The sequence below is a fragment of the Schistocerca cancellata genome, chromosome 7, assembly GCF_023864275.1.
Source record: "Schistocerca cancellata isolate TAMUIC-IGC-003103 chromosome 7, iqSchCanc2.1, whole genome shotgun sequence".
Taxonomy (NCBI): domain Eukaryota; kingdom Metazoa; phylum Arthropoda; class Insecta; order Orthoptera; family Acrididae; genus Schistocerca; species Schistocerca cancellata.
Genome location: NC_064632.1, coordinates 416601052 through 416615537, shown reverse-complemented (window position 1 = coordinate 416615537; position 14486 = coordinate 416601052).

Sequence of the window (14486 nt, the reverse complement as noted above, 5' to 3'; positions counted from 1 at the left end):
GTCATATTTCAGATTTTGCCTGTTTCTCAGGTCCAGCATAATGACTCACACTGCTGGTTATTATATTAAAACTGTGTATGAAAGGGAGACTGTTGCACCGTTACAAAGAATCTTATTGGTGGACACTGTTAGGAATTATCGTCATAGGTGGTCAAAATCATGCATACCGAAAAAGATACAGAAAAATTCTGCTTCCTACTGGGAGCGTTCTAGAATGTACTTCCACCCACGACTCGCCAGCAGCAACTACGGCAGCCACTCGCGGGCACCGGTGACGCTATGTGTGGTGAGCAACCGCAGAATTCAGAAACCCAGTTATCGGATGTATGCTAAGATTTCGAACTGACATTAGGATTTTCGCCTATTTAATTGAAGTGCGTTTACTAGCAATTCCTGGCTCAACATATATTCAGTCAAGATATTCGGTGCATACATTATTGTTTCTGTAGTTCTTTCCTTTATGTCTGGTTAACGTTCGGCAGTCGCTGTGGAACTAACATATTCACCTCAAACGCATTAAACAATATTTGTCAAGGTATTGATATTTTGATTCCACTGTAACCTAGCCTAACAGTTTCCTGTCTTTGTGCACTCGTGTTTAACTTCCAATCCGTAGCCAACTATTTATCGTAATGTAAGTTACAACACAGATATTTCACACGTGCTAGGGGCGAACATTTTTTTATAAACTCAATTAAGTTGGGCAACACCTTTAATTTAAAACATGTGATCCTATAGGGAGCGAAGTGTTTATCGGTAAAGTCATCCGGTTCAGTTCTTCCTGGCATCCGCAGTGGTATTCGCTGTCTTGGTCGTGAGTTCATGAAGGGAACCTCGTAACGAAAACGTAAATTCACTTTTATATTAGTAAACTGAATCTTGTGCCAAGGTTAACTGTTACGTTCAATTAAAATAAATCCTTTGTAATTTTAACTGTTTTTATGTCACTTGTCCTAATAATATATTACTCTTTAGAGGGGAAGTATTTACTGGGAAATAGTACATTTGCACTTACATTATGAATGAAACACTCACCACACTGGTGTAATATCCTACAATAATCTGTAGAATACTACATCAATGTTGTGTGAGTTCATTCATGATGTATAAAGTAATCGACCAAGAACCAACGGAAAAGTTAGAAATACATTTGCACTTCTTTCACGGTGTTCTATTGCAGCATCAGAGGTTGTATAACCTCTAAGGTTACTAGTGTAGCACCTGTTGACCAAGTCACACCAATAATATTACCGCCCTTTAACCATACGTATACGGTTCTTCTCCTTTCTTATTTTTAGCTGCTGAAACTTCGATACTGATGCTGATCGGAGATAAATTGGACATACAGATGGGATGACAACCGGTTAGGTTCTTGTAGTAACGCCGGCCGAAGTGGCCGTGTGGTTAAAGGCGCTGCAGTCTGGAACCGCAAGACCGCTACGGTCGCAGGTTCGAATCCTGCCTCGGGCATGGATGTTTGTGATGTCCTTAGGTTAGTTAGGTTTAACTAGTTCTAAGTTCTAGGGGACTAATGACCTCAGCAGTTGAGTCCCATAGTGCTCAGAGCCATTTGAACCATTTTTTTTCTTGTAGTAACACTATAAGAACCTGCACAGAGACTCCTGGGCCAGCCCTGATTCGCTCCAATGAGAGACAATAACGCTTTTTCTCCACTTGTTCCATTGATGTCGTGTGTGCTCTACCGACACGTTACTACTAACTCTCACTAATAGTCTTGATAAATTATCTACTTGCAAAGTTGCGATTATCTCATCACGCGAGGAACTGGTGATGGGATTGTAATACACCGGAAAGGATCGCACTTAAGTATGACTGGTGCTATTGATGTGTCACATCTGTTTTGAGAAACTCTAAGTTGTTCTCGTTGTGCCCTTTGTGTCAGTTGACAAAGATTGTCATTAATACGGTGGGAAACTGTATGAGATGAGATTCATCTTGCCCAGTTCTTATGAGGTAACTAACCAGTACACTCGCTCGCTACCTAGCGTTCTGATTTGTTATGATAGTCATTCCGTTTCTGCCATATACGTCATGTGAGACGTTACTTTCTTGTAGGCATAAATCGTTAGACTGTTGCAACTGTTTCCTACCTGTTTATCTGTTCCCCACAATTTCATAACATGTTCATAGTTGGCAGTCGTGGAGTACCTGTGTACCCTACTCAATTGTGCATTTCCGCTAATAGTTTAGGCTAATATCGCTGATACGTATATTTATGTAAGTTGTGGTTTTTCGCTTTTATGTCACATATCTTCGCGCTAGTATTTCTATTCAGTGTCGGACTAACTGGACGAGCCAATAACACTTCAGTCTAGGTTAGCACGTAGCTAACTTGCTCTTTCGTTCCTAGCAAATAGCTAAGGATGTAATACCATTGCAACTACAGGTACTTAAACTAACCCCTTTGCTTAGTTCAGCTCTCTCGCAGTCTGATGCTTAGGTGAATTTTTAATGTCTCTGCAAGAGACAAACTGAACAAAGATGATATTTTCACAAGAATCTACAACCAAGTGAAGTGGCGAGTTGGTTAATGTGCAGTACTCGAAACCAGTATGCGCTCTGTTAAAATCACGTCGGCCAGCCGAACTGAGGTTCCGCGCGATTCCACATATCGCTTAAGAGGGTTACTGTCATATTTTGCGCCTATAATGTGTCAAACAATTTCATTCCCCATCGTTCCACACTTCGAACACGCCCTAAATCGATAATGGTTATTGAAACTGGAAGTCATTTGCTAATCTTACATCCTTCCCTCAAATTTGCAGCAGTGATAGATGTAGTCGTTGGTCAGTTGTAACTCGCACTTATTTAGGTCTATAATTTTTGCGTATCAAGTTGTTTGAAGCTGCCTTGTGTCACACAAGTGTTATGTTCACAACCCAAGGCTATTTTATATCGGACCTTAGTATTCCACAGCAGTAGCAATGTGCATGATCCTAAATTTATGCCGTGGTCTTGTAACCAATTTATTATTTGATTGTAATAACGTGAATCCCTTAAATTGTCCTTGTTATACACATGAGAGACGTCTGACTTTAGAATTATGGAGGTATGTCTGGAGCGTCAGAAATTCTTGGTAGAGATGATCTGGTAGAGTGACTGAATCTGCAATGCGTAAAAATTCGAAAAGTAGTTGCTCCTTCTTCGCTCGCACCCTGTGTGGCTTTTTCCTCAAGCTTGCTCTTCATAGCAGTAGTGACACAGACCTACCTCAGCGGGGCACTCTTGCAGTTTCCGCTCACGTCTCTTGCGGCGATGACGACGCTTTGCAGTCTGTTTTCGGTCGTCGACATCAGACGGTGGTATTTCATCGGTCAAATTCCTCCCCTTGATGAGCCCAACAGCATGGCCCTGATTTACCATCAATTATTCAGCTAGGATGGCTTATGTATAACAGGCAGAAAACTTTAGACAACTGACTTAGCTCTGTTCAACAGACTGTGTATTAATTAAGCAGCCCATAATGGTGGTTATTAAATAATGTGAAATGCGGTGCTAAAGATGTCTGTCAAAAATTAATATTAATTGAGAGGCACACGGTTGAAAAGCCGAGAGAAACTTTTTATGAGGCACACGTAATAGAATAAATGTTAGGGTGGTACGACTACTGCTAAGGAATTCACGAACAATGAACTTCAAAAGGGAAAAAATGTGAAGGTGTGGAAAGGTAAGTATATAAAAGCAGACTATTGTGAATGTAGTGTGTAGTACAAAGAAAGCTAGAAAATGATTACAATAGACTTTCAGTGTGTAGTTCAAAGGAAAATAGGAAATGACTAACACGTGAAAGAAGGTGAAACAAGTCAGTAGACTTATGACACGTACTAAAACTACGTAGGAAAATACACAGGCATTTGCTAGCAAGAGTGTTTGCTAACGAGAACCTACATGTATATTTATAATACTCACTGTTCCACACCTAATTTATCACAACTGATCCAATCGTCGGGTGAATATATGTGTAATGCTCCGCAATGCTGCCCAATCTACCTGGAATTCCAATTCTGGAGGACTACAAGAGGAGACTCTACGGCAACAACTCTTTAAGAGTCCTCAGACCCTAAACCTCTTTGTTATATATTCACGTCGTCTGTTATGGTTACTTAATATCTGATCAACTATTAGCTTTAGCATGCGAATCTGCCCGCTTGGATCTCGAAACCCCATGAATTTTAAAATACACTCAAGCTATTATTGGCGAGAAAAAGAATATAAAAAACTGACGGTGAAGCTGTCAAAAGGGCGCAACACTAAAGAACTGATGTATCTGTAAACACGGATACAGATATTTGAAGTATGAAGCACCAGTAGAACTGGATAGGGGATTGGAATAGCATTGTATTTAAAGACATTATGAAAATGTAAGAATTTCTTTATATACAACTTTTGATGTTTCACACATAGCAGCCATTATAAACGAATTATCCGCGAGCAAAATGCGTAGAGCTGTCCGTGGGAGAAACGGTTTATCCTAAGATCGACGCCGACGGCTCGAAGCATCTGTCCTTGGGACTTGTTGATGGTCATGGCGAAGCATATGCTCACAGGAAACCGTGAAGCGATTTCATTTTAAGGCGAGTTCCAACACCTAACTTCGCAGGTGTTATGTTCCGAAGCAGCGTAATCGGAATACCACCTTTCAGAGCGATGTTACGCATGGGGAGTCCGGATGCAAGAACGGAGCTAAGAAATTCCACCCGATAAGTGGTAGCATCGCTTCGGTACGGAACCATATTTCTGACGAATATTCCACCTCTAACCCATCAACTCATTACCAAAATTCTTTAGTTTGTTGCGGCCACTTGATCGTTTTTAGGTGTCAGTATTATTCACTCAAAAGCCAAGAATATTCGTGACGTGTTATTTGGGATATCATCTCCATAAATGAAATGAAAGAGTTCCCCTACCAAAGAAACAATTACACAAAGACTCTCTGGCAGAGTAACTAGGTATGAAAGAATTTAAAAGAATGAAGACACTAATACGAAATCAAAACAACTGAATCACTTTACTTATGTCGGTAAGATACGTTGAAATTCTCTGAAGAAATATATAACAGTGTCATCTCGACAAACTTGTCAACGATCACAGACTTTTAGTGCGGACTCCACAGAGTCGTCAAAGATAATAATTACAGTGCATCAGCCATGAATTCAAGAATGTCTTTGGATTGCGGAGTTAAACTGTTAACGTTATTATTATGGTGATAAAATGGTCCAGAATACTACTTTTTACGTATTATATCATTTCTATCTTGCTTTGTTTGTTCAGTTTTATAAAACATTTTGCCTCACTCTTTTTTCTTCCGATGTACTCCTATGTTCCTTACATGATACTGACTCCATCAACATAAAAAACTGACAGTTCTATTCATTTTCGTGGACATCTCAACCTTGACCAAAAGTTTCATTATGACAAAATTGTTTTTTATAAGAAACATCTAAATGATTCTAATACGGTTTCCCTGTATCTCCTATGGATTCCGATTTCTGCATAATTACCCAGTCAAAGAAACGCTCTGTATGTATAGATAACTTGTCCTGCAGGCAGCGTATCAAGATGAGACATGTACCTTATTTTAAGTAGGACCTGACTGTGAAAACTGCGTCCTATTTCGTGCAGTAGTTTTTGTGTGATGCACGTACAAACATACGGACAGACAAACAGTCAAAACTTCTAAAAATAACTGTTTTCGCTTCTATTGCTGTTATAAAGACCCCTCACATTAAGTTTTCCGAAATATCCCCTATTTACAAACGTCAGCTAGTTACAGTTTTAAAGTAGGTATAGATTCATCAGGTTTCTATAACTTCTTCTCGAGCGGCGTTGGTAAGATTCACAAATTCTGGAAATTTTTCGTCCCGTTAGCATCGTTCACGTTTTTCCTCAAAGTACTGCACAGATATTGAAGTCTGCTTTCGTCTTCCATATTTCTAACAGCATATGCCCACTGAAGTTTACAGCAGGGCTTAGTTATACGCAACTGTATTCAAACTGACACTCTGTATGGTCGTACATTGTCTGCTGGACACATGAGATAGCATGTCGAACGACCACTGGGAATAATGGAAGACCATGTGTCAAACGAGTGGTATATTCAGAATCCCAGGTAATTTTACAACGGAATCTTACTTTCCATATTCCACTTTAAATTTACTTTGGGATTTTGTAACCAGTGCTAGTTAGTATTAATAGATTGCAATGAAGTGCGTTCCTTACTTAGTCCTACAAGTAAAAATAGAGTTATGTGGGAGGGTGTATGGTTCTGCATTGCATACAGTAAGAGATGTAATTAACCTTTCTTTCCTCTCGTCCTATCTTGCCGTCTCTTCCTGTTTACGCTACGTGGTAATAATGATGTTAGCTTACCTCTGCACTGCTGTCCTTCCACATATCTTCAGATTTCTTCTCTTCCGTCTTGATGCGAGTAGCAGGATCTGGAGTCGGTTGGCACCGAAAGATCTCAAAGATAGACCGCTATTCGGGTTCCCTCCTCTCCTTGGAGCGACCATACTCCATAAACATAGGGAGAAGTGTTTTACCATTACTGACTCAGATAGGATGGCATGTATCTAAAAAAATAGGATTACTCTAGACATTTGAGTTATAACTCTTGGACAGATTTCAAAAAACGTAAGCAATACATCAGCTTAGAGTTTAAAGTGTGTGAAACATGATGACTCAATGGAGTGGCACTTTAAACGAAAAACTGTATGCACTTGGAGAGGCTATAATATATGAAGCAGATTACTGCTGATGCAGTGTATGGTAAACGTATTATTATCAAGGAGAATGAAACCAGCCATAATGACATGCATTTTTTGTTTACTAATTTCAACAAAATGCATACGTGTATAGAGATCTACAGGAAATACATATTAAACTATGTAGGCAACTAAACAAGAGTGATTGCTATAGAAAATGTAAACATATACTGACAATACTACCCTAAATCATCTGCCTAATTAAATTCAATTAACTCTATATACCATGTAACTGTTTATAATGTATATATCAGGTGTTATGATACATTATTTGTGTGAATACATTTAATCCCATGTATTACATGCAGATTCATCGCACGCTGTTCTGTGTTAGTTTCTGAAATTCTAGAGTTGTTCTAAGGTTACTAACTCTCGTCTATTTAATAATTCACAATCATAATGTTTGAGCCATTTCTTCCTGTGTATATTGTTATTTCACTTAGTATTGGTTTGGTATATGGCGATCCTTTCGTCTGGGTGCTTCCCTAAGTAAGGTTACCTTATCTGCCACTTACAGAATTTTTTTAGATTTGCTAACTGGTTTTCAGTTTCTTAATAACATCTACCTTTCATTGGTAATTGTTTCTGCTTTTCTATAGTTCCAGCGCCTCTCCTGCGTTGGAACGAAGTCTGTATTTGTCAATTGAGCAATGTGGCCGTGTTATCAGAAGTTATGGCTATGAATATTCGTGAGCGATAATGATTTCAACCAAATAATCCCCATTCATGAAATCAAGGAACATTCTAATCCATATCCCACGAACGACTAGCCAATAGATTGGCCCCAGAAGGCATTATTCCTTGATAATTTCGATTTCCATAGGATTTCCAACTAACGATGTTCCGCCACGCACCAACGGTAATCTCTAAGACTATAATCTAAACTTTTATACGTCTTACGTCTCCTTCAGAGAGTATATCTTGACGAGTTGACGATGTCATTATAGACAAATCACAGAGTCGACGTGGAGATACTTATTGCATGAAGCAGTCTCCTTTTTGTGGCGAAATAAACTGTCTATCGACTTTAGATAGGTCATAACAATACTGAAATTTCTCTCACGGTCATTATTGCTTGATGACATATTCACAGTATTTACAATTCTTATGATGAATTCTGATAACACAGAATGTTGCTCTTAGACATAGGTAAGACAGTTATCAGGGTAATAAGCGTTTAAGTTTTATATTTCGCTAGTTCACTATCTTCGTACTTCGAGGTTTGAGATATTCACCTCGCTGTCTGATATGTATGGCCAGAGCCAGAAACAGACAGGTTTCCTATTTGTTTCCACACTTGAGTCATCATTCTATCGTACAACTCCGCTCCAGTAACTTCAAAATAACCGCTGCTGCCGGCAGTGCTGTCGGGGGATTTCAGGGTTGTTTCGTAAATGTGGCTCAATCTGAGACAGAAGGTAGTTCACCCGACGCTCCAGTTGTCCATTAAAAGATTCAGCCTCGTGAGCAGAGAGAAAAAAATTTCGTGTTTCTGGTTATAGTTTCCCATCCGATACTGGCGGCTTCATTTTATGGTCCTTTTACTTAAATAGAGTAATTTTGGTGTGTACGAAGACGTACACCAGGAATAGAATGTCGTTTGCTCCTAGCGGATATCGGTCAATTGGTTTAGGTCGAAATGTGTGACATACATACATACTTACATACTACGTATGTCATCCATTTTGTTAATATGTATAGATCTTGATATATTATTGCTATTCGACATATTCTTTCCCCACCGAACTGATATTCGTCCCCAGTGGAGTCTGTTCAGTGTGAGACTGAATAGAAAGACCTGTACTTCTACGTAAATTACTCAGATGAAATTAATGGAAAGTAAATGTGAAGGGAAAGAGGCAGGAAGAAAATAATGACTTCCAGCCACATACAGAACGTTGCGTCAATGCAACGAAGCAACGAAGCTGAAAGAGTGTGCCAGACCGGGACTCGAACCTGGAGCTCCGCTTCTCTAGAACTCCTACCTAAAACGTCTCAGCCATCGGAAATTCTTTCCATCAGACGCAAATTCCCAAATTACCGTTCGAAGTCCCGCAACGATGCCCTGCCACATACCCGTAGGAGCTCGCATCCAGTTTGAAACTTTCGCATCAAAGAACCCTCGCCCCCGTAGAATTATAAATATGTGTGGTGTATTTTGTGTTAGACATGTCTGACAAAACACACTATTCCAGATGAAGCAGCTCGGACAGATACATGAAAAATTGGTGTGAAAGGAAAAGAAAGGAGGGGGATAAGAAAAGAGATAGGAAGGAAATAGTGGCATATAGCCACAGAGGGAGCTGCAGCAATGCGACGTCGAGGATTGAAGATCTGTGCCGGACAGGGACTCAAGCCCAGCTGCTCAGCTTGTCTGTAACAGCTGCCTCAACCGCCATCCAGACACGCTTTCCATCCGACCCAAATCCCCAACTTCCCGCTTGCATTAAAGATATGCGTGGTGTCTGTCGAGTCGGATATCTTCGACAGATAAGACGGAAAACCATGTCTGGATGGCTGAGGCGAGTAAGGCAACAGTTACAGAGAAGCGGAGCAGCCGGGTTCGACACCCAGTCAAGCATAAATTTTCGACACTCGCCATTGCTCTGCTGCAATGTCCTGTGCTGCTGGAAGTCATTATATCCTACTTCTTGGCGGCTTGTTTTTAACCATGAGTAGTTGAAACACTTTTCCTAATACCAAAAGTTCATACAGTGAAATGCAGCATGGTATTATGGCAGTGACGGAATCGAGTAGCATCTACCTGCACGTTAAACGCACTGTGGCGTTTTTTATATATCCTGAAGTCGCTTCCCTCGTTCAGGCCCATTATTTCGGAATCACGGGCATTCTTGCAGTCTTTTTTACTTGAGAAGTGCTCCACATAAGGTGTTGGCTTCTTTTTTGTCTTACTGCAGGTAAGACAAAGGCAGCACAAGATGCTACGTAGCACCTGAGTAGAGAAAACACAATCACAAGATACCTGATTCAGAGCTTGTATGTTAAGCCAGCAATGACGACGCCACGAACGTTGACTGCAGAACAGACCAGAGTTGGAAATTTTGTTTCGACTGTCTCTCCACAAGGATTTGATCCTTCCTCAATTTGTTGGATAAGTCTCTTGCCACTTTACAATCTCCTATACTACACGATTTTGGCCCAAAATTAAAGAAAATAACACGTTATATACTTCGATCAGTTCTCCACAAAAAAATGGTTCAAATGGCTCTGAGCACTATGGGACTCAACATCTTAGGTCATAAGTCCCCTAGAACTTAGAACTACTTAAACCTAACTTACCTAAGGACATCACACACACCCATGCCCGAGGCAGGATTCGAACCTGCGACCGTAGCAGTCCCGCGGTTCCGGACTGCATCGCCAGAACCGCACGGCCACCGCGGCCGGCAGTTCTCCACATTCATTGTGACAATGGTACAAAGTCTGTCAGTGAGGATACGCAGACGGTTTCGAATTATTATTGTGCTACATAACATGAAGTGTGATGAGACTCAGAAGATGTTTATACGCTATCCTCTTGCTTCTTTTATCAGGGCAAACTGGGTGTCCACCTTGTCGAGTCATAAGAGAGGGAAAGTGGGGTTGGGTTGGGTTGTTTGGGGGAAGAGACCATACAGATCTCATCGGATTAGGGAAGGAAGTCGGCCGTGCCCTTTCAAAGGAACCATCCCGGCAAATCAAGATGGCCGGACGCGTGATTTAACCGTCGTCCATCCGAATGCAAGTCCAGTGTGCTAACCACTGCACCACCTCGCTCGGTCAGGGACAGTGGGGCAATCACACCAGTAGGGTTCAGCACGTTCACAACGAATGCGAGCTACAATCAACTCGCAGATGATATCTGCAGTCTCATATTAATAACTAAGGTACAGTCCTCTACCAAAGCAGAGTTGTAAAAGGGAGACATCAAAATGGATTTTGTAAACATTATTTCTTATCAATGTTTTCAATAACCTTCAGTGGTCGTAGGTTCGAATCCTGCCTCGGACATGGATGTGTGTGACGTCCTTAGGTTAGTTAGGTTTAAGTAGTTCTAAGTTCTAGGCGACTGATGACCTCAGAAGTTAAGTCGCATAGTGCTCAGACCCATTTGAACCATTTTTGAACCTGCAGTGGAGCACTCGGTCAGCCAGAGACAGTAAAGAGAGCCTGTTAAGAGAACACCTACAAGAAATATCTGTAGCTTAAATTTCCAAAACGTGGTTCAAACTAGACAACCATATCAATTGTAGACGGTTCTTCGTTATCATGTCGGGCAGACCAGACCATAAGGATGGTGTCGCTGTCCTGCTGTGGAAAGAAGTTAATTTTTCGAAGGTACACATCCGCTCCCGTACCGCAGGACTGCGGGTAATGGTGGTCCGAATTGAATTACGTTCTGATTTCTCCACGCTGTCGGTGAGATTGCTCCCCGACAAGCGAGGTACGTGAAGCAGAATGAAACAGACTGTTGCTCTTTATCTGGTGCTCTTTGTGGATTTCAATGCTGACAGCGCTAGTTGGGTAAATTCGTGTACAGAAAGCTCATGGAAAAGTTTAGCTACTTTAATGGAAATAGTGACATCATGGTCCTCAGTGACGGCTCTCCTACCATGGTGCGTTTCCCCACAAAAGCGGCTGTGTTGTGGACCTCTCCACTAATTGCCATTAAAAATTAGGATCTTGTAATCTCCCTAACATTCTGACAATGTAAGCGGCAACAGGACATGGAATTCTTTCCTAATAATCACTGGAACATCAAAAATGCAAACCAACACTCTTTCAAATAGGCCTACCAGAAACCGGCTCAGTGAACGAATCGTAGTACGTGTTCTTCAAAGTATTAAATGCCTCAGATTTCTATTACCAAAAGCGACGTGCCACTTTGTTACAGGTTAAAAAGTCGGTGGTACGGTGGCATACGATATGCTCACCAGTGATTGCCGAGCGTGGGGAAGCACTTTAGCAAGATTAAGATCTTACTGCTTGAAGGTAGCTACAAAATCTGATAGGTTTCAAAAAAAGAAATATGTCTTAACTGGATAACGTATTAGGAAGAGATGAACCGAGATGAATGTAAATGCCTTGTGGGTAAGGCCTTTCGTCAGGTAGACCGGTATTCTGGTGCAAGTCTCTTGAGTTGACGACACTCCGGCGACTGTCGATGGGGATGAGATGATGGTGACAAGGACAACACAACACCCCATCTCTGAGCAGAGAAAATCTCCGACCCAGCCGGGAATCGAACCCGGGCCCGCTGGTACAAATCCGTAGTGCTGACAACTCAGCTACCGGGGGCGGACTTGAACGGAGATATCAAGATGTCTGATGTGTGAAGTACAATAAGAAGGGTCAGATATCGTAACTGGAACACGGACCAGGGAGGAATGGATGACAGCTGGTTAGAATCTGTGCCTGACAAATAGACTTTTTCCTGGCCGGCAGTCCCTTATTCCGCCAGTATTCAAAGTGTATTAGACTTTGTTGATAATGGAAACCCCCCATCGCATACAGTTCAAATGGCTCTACGCCTATGGGACTTAACATCTGAGGTCATCAGTCCCCTAGACTTACAACTGCTTAAACCTAACTAACCCAAGGACATCACACACATCCATGGTCGAGGCAGGGTTCGAACCTGCGACAGTAGCAGCAGCACGGTTCCGGACTGAAGGGCCTAGAACCGCTCGATCACATCGGCCGGCTCCCCATTACACCCCATTACGTTTTAGTGATAAGATGGCAGAGTGGATAGGCCGTCAAAAACTGAACACAGGTCGAGGATGGAAACAGAAAGAAGGTGTCCTGAACTATGGAGAAGAGAAACAAAACAGAAACAGTGAACCGTCCAACACAAAGTTGTGCAATACCGAGCGACTTCGAATGACCGTGGTTTCGTGGTCATGTGTTTACTGTGTTGCAGTGGGAAGGGAAGTTCTGGATTCTAATGTGCCTCATGCCCAACTTTTCTTTCACAAAATTGTGAATTGTCCGTCCGGTCATTTGATCTGTTCGCTATATTCAGATTTGTGTCAGTATCGTTGTGTAACGTCCGTTTGCAACAGCGACGTGTAACAAAGGACTTCCAGACGTACCCATCCCCAATTTCTTCTACACAAGTACCACATGTTATGCCTCTTGCGTTCCGTTTTGGAAATTTTGACTCTAGAATTCCTTCATTTTAAGATAATTCACACCCGTTCATTTGTTGTTGTCATTTCTGTGAGAATTCTATGCGGCATCTCGCCTTATCTCACTGTTCATCACATTTGCTTGCAACTGTAATATATTCTTTCCACATGACTCATATTCTATAAACAATGTATAGTATGACAATTGCTAAGACTGCAAAAGGAGAACAGACACATCAATGACCGGACGACAGTTCATAAATTTGTGACGAGGGATATTTGAAGACGGAGCTCCCACTTTGCAATCCAATAGCGCGACCACACAATCACGACGCTGTGATTCTTGGTATGCGCCCAATGTGGCACATCTCCATTTTGGACCGTTCACTGTTTCTATTTTGCTTACTTACATACAGTTGAGTACACTCTCTTCTTGTTTTTATGCTTGACCTGCGTTCAGTTTTTGCCAGCCCATCCACTCTGCCATATTACCACTAAATGTGAAGGGGTGCGATGGGGAGTTTCCCTTGTGAGATCCCCATCTCAGTTGAAAGAGCTAAATTAAATAATGACGTCCTCGACGAACTTTGTCCTTGGAATGGATTATATTCACTATCCTGTGCTCTTTGTCCTACCAGATCGTGCTTTGACGACATTTCTACAAACCTTTATCATCACCTGGAGTAGCGTCAGATTCCTCGTTGAACAACTCAAATAATGGTCCCAGCACCCTAACCTGAAGCACTGCCTGGAAGTCCAACGTCCTTCATGCACAACTCTTTACGCCGTGTGCCACAAGATCACTTGAAAGTTTCATTAAGCTTCGTCTAGAGTAGTGCTTGGAATCCGAGAATTTATGTCCAGAAACCTAGTTTGGATTTACATAGCGTAAAGGTACACTACACAGTCTTTCTATTCAGCGCTCTGAAATGATTCGTGGATTGAAGAACAGGTAAAATATTTTGTATTCAGCGCTCTAATTTTTCAAAAGCACTGTGCTAGGTGCGTAAGATTTCAGAACAAGTTACTCACAAACCTCAAGAGTTCTGCTTCACTGCTCAACTTCCAGCCCTCTTTCGTTGTTAATATACACTTGAGATACGCACAATATCATTACATCAGAGGACGAAACAATCCAGTATGCAGACGACTTACGCATTTTCTTCTACACATCGAGATCAGCTCTCTTGCCCTAACATTAAAAAGAGCCGCTGCTTGAGTGACTGAGACACTTTCTGTTGTTCTCTTCAGCTGCAGAAGGATACGATCGACTAGTTCAAGCATTTATTGGATAGTTTCTCCTTCCCGCTAATGACTAAAATTGTTGGGTATGTTATTTGACAGGCGCTTAACAGGGGCTGCTAACCTGTCTCTAGCTATCAAGAAAACAGAAAACATCATTAGCGGAATGAGACCTGCAGTTGGAACTTAGCGGTGTGCAGACCCAAACATTCTCTTCATCCGCTCAGTAATCGATTGTGAAGGCTTCTGATATCACAACGCTACTTCATCTCAACTTCATAAACTTAACATTGAACAACTAGATGCTTGCGGTTTGCCTAGGAGGAAT